Source organism: Silurus meridionalis, chromosome 13 (assembly GCF_014805685.1).
Source record: "Silurus meridionalis isolate SWU-2019-XX chromosome 13, ASM1480568v1, whole genome shotgun sequence".
NCBI classification, from domain to species: domain Eukaryota; kingdom Metazoa; phylum Chordata; class Actinopteri; order Siluriformes; family Siluridae; genus Silurus; species Silurus meridionalis.
This window is the reverse complement of record NC_060896.1, coordinates 22,386,615-22,396,440: the sequence shown is the minus strand read 5'-3', so window position 1 is coordinate 22,396,440 and position 9,826 is coordinate 22,386,615.

Genomic DNA, 9,826 nt, shown 5'->3' with positions numbered 1-9,826 from the left:
AGACACGATAACAAAGTTTTGAAAAAAAAAAACTACAAAGATAAATTATTTTAAATTAGACTTTATTTACTTCCATTAGCAGTAATGGTTATTGGTAAATTTTACATTTTACATTTTTGGTTCAATATTGCCCCAAACAACATAAAGATCTTTCTTTATTGAGAACTGTAATTGACTGTAATATTGATTTAAATTATATTCAATAATCATTTTTTACTTTATAAATTACATTTCTGCAACTTTCCCCAGGTGTCATTTGTCAGTGATCTGATTCAGCTCCATGGGAAAAAGACAAGGAAGCCATTAAAAGTGTCTCTGGCGCTGAAAAGGGAAAAAATCTCTTGAACACATTACAAGCATATCCACACTCACAGAGACAAGACCGTTGTGAAACATCCCATCTGTTAGACTGTGGAATTCTCTGCAGCAGTACTATCTAAACTAAGCCTCACCTGCTGAGCCTGGGAAGTGTCTGGATATAACCACAAGTATCTTGTTTAATCAGCCACACCCACAACAACAATGTTAAGAAAATGACTCCACACTGGAGTGACTTACAGTGCAATTAAATAACAGCAAGAAAAATTTGTTACACTAATATACAATATTCACTTGTCAGCCATTTTGATAGGAATTCAAATAGATCCCGTTAATAACATTTGAATCGTATGTGGCAGAAGCAAAATGCTAACAATTATACAGATTCAGGTCATCAGTTAAGGTTCATGTCAAACATCAGAATAGCAGAACATCAGGATGAGTGATTCCTTACTCAATTAACATTTTATTTCTTGGTGAAGTTCCTTCGACTGCTAAGTACATTAATTGCTCTATTGAGCAATATGCGGTAGTGGGCATGCTGGCTGACATCTGTACAACATCTGGAACGGTAACCCAATCCAAAAAAACAATTGTATTATGCATAAAACTATGATTGCGACAAATACAAATCTTTATTATTTAATTAATCAAGGAAACATGAGCTTTTTCGTAGCAACACTTTCAAACTGATGGTCAATCAAAAGATTGATATTTCAGTGAATTTCAAATATATGAACATATGAGTGAATCTGGATATTTGAAAGGTTTCTATGGGAACCTGAGATCAGAGTGCTACTGACCCAGGGCTCAACTCTGTATGTACTGAAGAAGAGGGGGATGGTGGTGTCAGAGAGAGTGCAGAAATGCTGAGTCCCCACTTGTTGCATCATCCAACAGCAGGACAGTGGGGGAATTTCTTTACTCCGGAAAAGCTGTGATTCACTGCAAATCTTATGCAGTCTCACAGGACCGTAGCTTCTTTTTTTCACAATACAGGGTTTCATCACTAGGACTTGATTAAATATAATACGTCGGAGCATGAGCTATGTTACAGTAATTGCAAACCTTTTTTTTTTTTTTTTGTACAAATGAAGAATTCTGAAGAATTGGCTAAATTGAATAATTAAGAACTCATGGTACATTTATTATTTACTAGGTTTTTAATCCAAGAAACAAAAGGGAAAATAGGGGCACAAATTTGGGTGCAATGAACCTTGTTTAACAAGGACAAAATCAGGAGATGTAAATAATAAGCTAAAACCTTTTTTATATATATGTAATATATAAAACAGTTTTAGCTTATTGTTTACATCTCCTGATTTTTTTACATCTGATTTTATATTAGTGATACAAAAATCACGTTAATCCAAATAACAAAAACTGAGGTAAACTGTAAATTTGCCATTTATCTTCTCACTATTTGTCGACAATTTATTATAAATAATAATGTAAGCTACAATAATTCCTGTCTTAATTTCAGTCTTCTTCTTTAGGTTAGAAATATATAAAGTGCCAATTAAAGTCAGTTTTAAATTGAACTAAAAAATGGCTCCAGTTTATCTTAGTGTATATAAAAAACATTTACAGCATGTGTCAGACACCGCTATGCCGCTATGTGGTTAAGGGCCTTGATCAGGGGCCCAGGAGTGACAGCTTAGTATGGCTGGGATTTTAACTCATGACCTTTTTATTCAAAGGCCAATGGCTTAACCACTAAGTGACCACCTCCCAAAAAGATGTTGGTCAGTTAAGCGTTAATAGTACTCTCAGCATAGGTCATACAATGGTCATCTTAAAGAACTCATTTTGCTGCTTACCTCTACTACTAATATTAGAAGTGTTAAAATCTCTAAAGACAATTAAGCAACCAGGAGAATGTGAATGTCCTGTATATAAATAACACCACAATAAGTAATGATACCCAAGACTAGCATCAAACCTAATAAACTGGACAAGAGAAACAATTACAAATGTTTAATGAAATCTGGAGCACAGTGTGATCCAGTAAATATTACTAAGGTGGGCTATATCCAAACTTCTTCAAATGTTTTTTTTAATGCAAAGAAATGTAAATGTAACCAATTCTACCTGTTAATACCAAGTGGATGTATGTGTTTAAATAGACTGTTCATAGGAAAACCTTAAAGAATGAGCAAAAATATCAGGATCCAAAAGCTCAGTGTTGAAATTTCATACTGTATCCCGAAAGGCTACCAGCCTTATAAATGTTTGAGTAACCTTGTGTGACAAAAAGAACAGCACTCTAAAATTAATTCTAATTAAATACAATTACATTTCAACACTACAAAAAGTGTATGAATAAATAACGCTCAAGGGGGCAAATAGCCTTTATTAGTCACATATACATTACAGCACAGTAAAATTTGTACTTTGCATATCCCAGCTTGCTCAGAGCGCAGGGTCGGCCATGAAGCACAGACGGTTAAGGGCCTTGCTCAAGGGCCCAAGAGTGGCAGCTTAGCTTAAACCCCCGACTTTCCGACCAGTAACCCAGCACCTTAACTACTGAGCTACCACTCCCATACTTATGCAAGGCACTGTACACGTATCATTCAGATACCGAAGGTGTCTTTTGCACTCAAAAAAGCAAATACAATAAAATTGTGCCAACACTAAACACAAAACTGCACAGATGCTAGGGTTTGGGTTTCTGTAGGATTCTTCATGACATTTTTTATTCACCATTTGAATTCCTTCAACCCCAAACCCAAACCCAAACCCAAACCCAACCCCAGACACACACACACACACACACACACACACACACACACACACACACACACACACAAATATTAAGGTCAGGTCCCAAGAATGATAAAGGTGTCTGATTTTTTACACTTCAGAAAGACCAAAGCATCAAAGCAAAGATAAAAAAAGTATAAACAAGACACTTGTATTGCTAAATGTTCTGCAGATGTCTTGGCTTGTGTTTAAGCAAAAAACATTACTACTCTTCCTTCCCCTTCATCTTGACACATACACAACATTGCTACATTTACTGTTATATGACATACTTTCACCCAGAGGAAATGTCTATGGCTGTGTCTCAAATCAGTAGGGTGTTTTTAAAGATATGGTTTGATCATAAACAGAGTATAACAAAATTATGGATTTGAAGAAGAATGTAGAATTGTACAAACAGCACTTAATTTTCTGATAACACTTGAAGCTGGCAGCTTTAAACAAGGTCCTAGTGACAAGGGAAAGTTCCTGAGACAAAATGGGAGAGAATTTGAGAGGAACCAGGCTGAAAAAGGGAAATCATTGCTCTCCAGCAGTTGTATGCTATAATGTAAAGCACTGATAAGTGTGTTTAAATGTATTCTATTCGGAATGTTTATTAGTGTTGATTTCTGGAGTTTACCTCTATAATATTTTAAGTTTTAAGCAATTTATTTACTGTAACAGTGGATATCTGGCTTGAGTGCACAGTTCAGAGTATAAACATCTACAGTCTAAAGATCCATGAAGCTGCTGAGGAACTCAAGAACTTTGAGGATGGATTTGGACTGTAATAATTATCACCTGTCTAATTCAATGGCATAGGACCACATGTTGCAAGAACAGCTCTGCATTTAAGCACCTTTACTACACACCCCAACAATGGAACTGCAATGAATGGGTATTTTGTGCCACCCAGATGAGGATGGGTTCCTTTTTGAATCTGGTTTCTCTCAAGGTTTCCTCCTCATACAATATCAGGGAGTTTTTCCTTGCCAATTTTACCACTGGCTCGCTCATCAGGAATAAACAATTATAAGGAACAAACTTATAGGCAATAACTTATAGGCACAATTTTATACCACCTTATAAACTTTATTTTAGACACTGTTCAATGTAAAAAGTGCTATACAAAGAAAAATGAATTTAATTGAATTGCAAATTTTTGCAAGTGTAATCACTGGGATTGTCATAAGAGGACATTCACCATCATCTATGTGATACTCTCCACAGCAACTTCACAACAAACTTCAGGGACAACAGGTGATTCTCAGGTCATGAAGGCTCCAAGCAAACTAAGAGTATCAGGATGAGTCAGGCAAGGCCAGCAGGCATCTCAGTAGGGAGCAGGAGTAACATCTGGAGAGAGAAAGAGCGAGAGAGAGAGAGCCCAGGTATATGCAGGGCTCGCACTTGTGCTTTAAGAGGATATACATCATGCCCTGACACAAACTCTGGCAAGACTAACTATAACAGAATAACTAAAGGGAACGCTAGAATGTGACACAAGCAGGAGAGCACCCTGAGTCAGTCATTCCACCATTATCAAACCAAGGTGAATAACCACTGAATGCCTCCATTGCAATCTTTGTTATTCTAGAAACCAAAAAAAAATAAAAATCAAAAAATCAAATGAAATTAGGCATTAAATTACTTCTGAAGTTTTGTTTTTAGCTCACAAACCAAAGTCAAGTCAAAACAGCTAACAGTGGGTCAGTTTAAGCAGCTTGGGCCATGGCACTGGCACATTTTGTTCATTTATAGATGACAAAAGTGTAGGTAACGCATAATGAGTCTCACCTGTGGCTTGTTACAGACAGTCTTTTTAGTCTTTTCTTGTTGTGCTTTCAGGGTTGACTGTAACTAGAGAGAACTGAGGAACCGAGGAACATATTAGAAACCAAAGAGAAAGTGTTTGCTTCTTGAGTTTTCCTCCACATCCTCCTTGTAAGGTTCTACAATTACAGTATCCTAAACAAAATCTAAACAAATGACCAATGCGACATGATACACTGTATGGTCAAATGTATGTGGACACTTGAGTTAGGGACACTTGGCTTCCAAAACCCTGAGCATTCGGTGTAGTTAGTCCTCCTTTATAAAGGTTACAATTTTCAGTTAAGGAAACCTCAATGTAAAAGAATTACAGATTTGTTTTTGATATAATGGAAGTCCCATGTGGTCCAGTTTAGTTTGAGTCTACAATAATGTTTCTTTTACGCTGATGTAATCCACATAATATTCAATTTTGAGAATGGCTGAGATTAACCAGGATACATCTTACAAAAAGATACTAAATCTCCTCACAGATAATGGCATGCAAGGACCCAACTAACAGTCACAAATCATGAGCACTTTTCCTCTGACACACTTGGGAACTTGGGAGCGAAAAACCTGCCAGCACTCACAAGTTCACTGTTTTATCTCAAAAACCTTTTTTAAGATCAAATACTAAACTTAGTCAGATCCAAAGCTTTAAAAGTGTTCTTGTGTCTCTTGCAGTTTCTCTTCCATGTAAAATAAATGACTTGTGTCTGAGCAGTAATCTGTCTGCAAGAGCAGGTGAACATCATTCGGTCCACTAAATGAGTACTAGGTTAAATGTCATGTTGCCACTGTTGGGCCCTCAAGCAAGGCCCTTAACCTTAAAGTGCTTGGTTGTATAAATAAGACAATTGTAAGTCGCTTTCCCAAATGGTGTAAATGTAAATGTCCATATTTGGACTTAAATTTAGTTAAAGCAATGGACTTTGGATCCTAAGGTTGCAAGTTCAAATCCCAGCCACAACAAGCTGCAACTCCTGGGCCCATGAGAAAGGCCCTTAACCCCATAGCTGCTCCGTTGTATAAATAAGATAATTGTAAGTCGCTCTGGATAAGGGCATCTGCCAAATGGAATACATTTTATCGTAATTTTATTGTAATTAAATCAAATGCATTTAATGTGTTGTACTATTTAAGAGATATATTACTGATATAACCAAATATAAATACATTATTTGTATTATAGTCAGGTCTATATAATGTATTCTACACAAATTTAAATACAGATACAAATAGAAATATCACATCACAATAAAAAAAAGGTCAGTGAGCACATCTGTTTAAATCACAACACATCTGTAATTAATAATAATTATAAACTCAAGTAATAGTAAGATTTTCCCCATACTCATGTGACCAAATATGAATGGGTGCAAACAGAGATATGAATAGGAACAAGTGCACTGTTCTTTATTTCTTTGTTTTAATCATTTTCATGTACAAATTGGCAAAATAAACCAAAGAAATATATTTGCCTTGCTGAGGAAGCTGAACAAGCTTCCTCAGCAAGGCAAGTCTCTAGATCTGAAACCTATTGAGCACCTGTTGGGCATCCTCAAGCGGAAGGTGGAGAAGCGCCATGTGTGTAACATCCAGCAGCTCTGTGATGTCATTATGGAGGAGTGGAAGAGGATCCCAAAAACAACAACCTGTGCATCTCGGGTGAATTTCATGTCCAGGAGGATTTAAACAGTGTTGGATAACAGTGGTGCTCGCACAAAACATTGACACTTTGGACATAGTTTTGTTACCAGCTATTTACAAAATAATTGCTGTATGTTGAGTTCTTTTTAGAGGACAGTAAATCTGTACTGCTATACAAGCTACACATTTCTATAGTATTGTCCCATGAGAAACTGCTAAAATGGCTGATAAATTGTGTTGGGTGTATTCACTTCCGTAAGATACAGTATTTTTGCTAGCAAATAAAGATTTTAATTTACTTACATTCATTGGGCATTTTAATCATTCTTAAATTCTTTGTTATTATAAAACAAATATTTTCCTTAAAATCAATAAAGGATTGTAATGGAGAAGCATAATAATTATTTGGAATGTAACCAACAAAGTGCAGAAATTCTAATCAAATATTATGTGCCACAGTTTCACGGTTTGCTCTTTTGAGATATAGATCCCTAATGATAAATCACATTAGATAAAAAGCTTGCCAGAAGCTCCACAGGAGATCAGTTTAAGACTCAGGACAGGTCACTGAAGTTGAGTAACTTGAGTAAATAAGTACAAATTAAAAATTTTGTTTTGCTAATTCCTATTTGTTTCTATTTGTTCTTTGAATTTGGTTTTGAAAAAAAACTTTTCGACGACTTGTTATACTTTTACAGCATTTGGCACCCTTAAAACTAAGAAGTTGTTAAGAAGTGGTAGCTTGGTGGTGCTGAGATTTGCAACTTATGACCGTCCAATGCCTTAACCACTGAGCTACTCCCTTCCTAGACTAGACTACACCCTCTTTAGGATTAAATACAAATACAGATAGAGGTCTGAATATTTGGAACTCTAAATAGCTAGAGCTACAGATATTGCATTGCATTACAGCCCTACAGTATACTGTATATATGACCTTTAGATTCACCTGTTGACACAGAAACAGTTTTGAATTTAATTTCAAATGTTCTCATAACGATCTGACTTCATCTAACAATGAAACATACATATTTCTAAGTAACAATGCCATGAATTTTCATGTTTTTCGAGGCGTCGTTTTTAACCATAAAAAAAGTAATTTACTCAGCATTTGCATCTCATACTTATCATTTAGCTTTCAAGTTATTTTCAGGAAGAAAATAGGAACTAATCACTGTTGTCTGTTATTGTTGTCAGTGGTTTAACTTTCTCTGGGTGTTCATGAAATACCTGTATGGCACCTGTTTTTTTTGTATCTCCCTTTAAAGTCAGTACCTATTAATAGATTTTTAATACAGTCACCAGATGTGCTGTACATCAACAGTTTTTGGGAAAATGTTTATGGCTTTAGATCAGTTCTGAGCAATAGCTTATTCTCAGTAACCACAAACACACCTCTCATCAAGCTCTGTAAGAAATATTTGGAGAAAACTGAGGCAGCACTCTCTGTAATGGATTGGGATGCACAATTTTTATGACTCTTACACATTCTCGCTGTCTTGGGAGGTGTCAGACCAAGAGATTCAGGGGGAAGGTATTTAACCAGCCCCCGAAACATCTGGGACATTCTTTTGGACACCCAGTAGGACATGTCCAGAAAAAATTCAATACAGCAGTCAAAAAGTGATATTGATCTTTTATATATATATATATATATATATATATATATATATATATATATATATATATAGGGGTCGCCACATTAGGGGTCGCCACAGCAGATCATCCACATGTTTGATTTGGCACATGTTTTTACACTGGATGCCCTTCCTAACGCAGCCCTCCCCATTTATCCGGGCTTGGGACCGGCACTAAAGCTTGTGCAACCCTAATAGCTGGGGTTGGTTCCCTGACTGGGGATCGAACCCAGGCTGCAGCGGTGAGAGCCCCGCATCTTAACCACTAGACCACCAGGGAACCATATATGTGTGTGTGTGTGTGTGTGTGTGCATGGTACCCTGTGATGATCTAGAATACCATTCAATGTTAGTTCTCCCACCATGTCCCTATTCACTGAAGGTTTTTTCCTCAGGTATATCAGATTAGTTCAATATGCCAATATAAATTATTGCAAACTGACAGAGGCATGTATTTATTATTTTTAAAACCTGTTGTTCTTATTATTATTATTACAAACATATTATCATTCAAAGTCATTTAGAATTTACAAAATGCAAACTGCACGAACAGTAGAAAAATCTTGCAAGTCAGGAAAACTTGCAAGTCAGTGATTTTGTAGGATCTGAATCAGGTGTATGATTAACCATTACTGAAACAGAAACAGCTGTGTAGGAGGCTCTCCCAGGCAAAGTCTCTCCCAGGCAAAGATTTCAAAGCAGACTGCAGTTTCAAAATGTGCTGTTCAGCCCAGGAAACTTAGTGGATGAAAGACTAAGTGGATGAACGCAGTGGATGAAAGACACATCATGCTTACTTCCCATTGACATCAGATGTTCATCAGTGCCATTATCAAAGAAATGGTGGAAACTAATCGGACTCAGATGCACCCATTTAATGTCTGAAAAAGTCTGGTCAGAAGTGGTCTTCATAGAAGAATTGCAGGCAAAAAGCCATCCCTCCAACAAAGAAACAAGGCTAAGCAACTCAACCATGCATGAAAACATAGGAACCGTGGTACAGAGAAATTTTAGAAAGTAATCTAATGAGTCAAAATCTAAAATATTTGCCGAAGTGCTGGATAGCGGTACAATAATGAGAGTCAGCAGGCAAAAGTGAAACATGGTGGTGGTTCCTTGCATGTATGGGGCCGCATTCCTGCAAATGGATCTTCAGTAAAGAGAAGAACAAACAAGGAGTCCTGGAAGTGATGTTTTGTCTAACTGCCCATCCGCACCACTGGACAGCCTTGACTTTAACATCATCGAGTCTGTCTGTGATTACATGAAGCGAATGAAGAATTTCAGGCAGCATACATTCACAGAAGATCTGTGGTTAGTTCTCGAAGATGTTAGCACAACCTACCTGTGGAGTTCCTTCAAAAACTTTGTGCAAGTGTACCTTGAAGAATTAATAGTTTTCTCACAAGTGCTTACAACATTTGCACAGTACTGTATATATGTTTTCATATTTTGGACTTCTGATTTTTTTTCCCCAAGCACTATAGATAAATAGATGTTATATGAAATGACATTTTTCAAATATTTTTAAAAGTAAAAAGACAACATAATGTAAAATAAAAATAAAAAAATGTTCATTTGTTAACATACCTAACATACAAGGTGTCTTACAAGTTGGTTTTAAATCCCATGGAATCTGTAGAATATACAAAAAAATA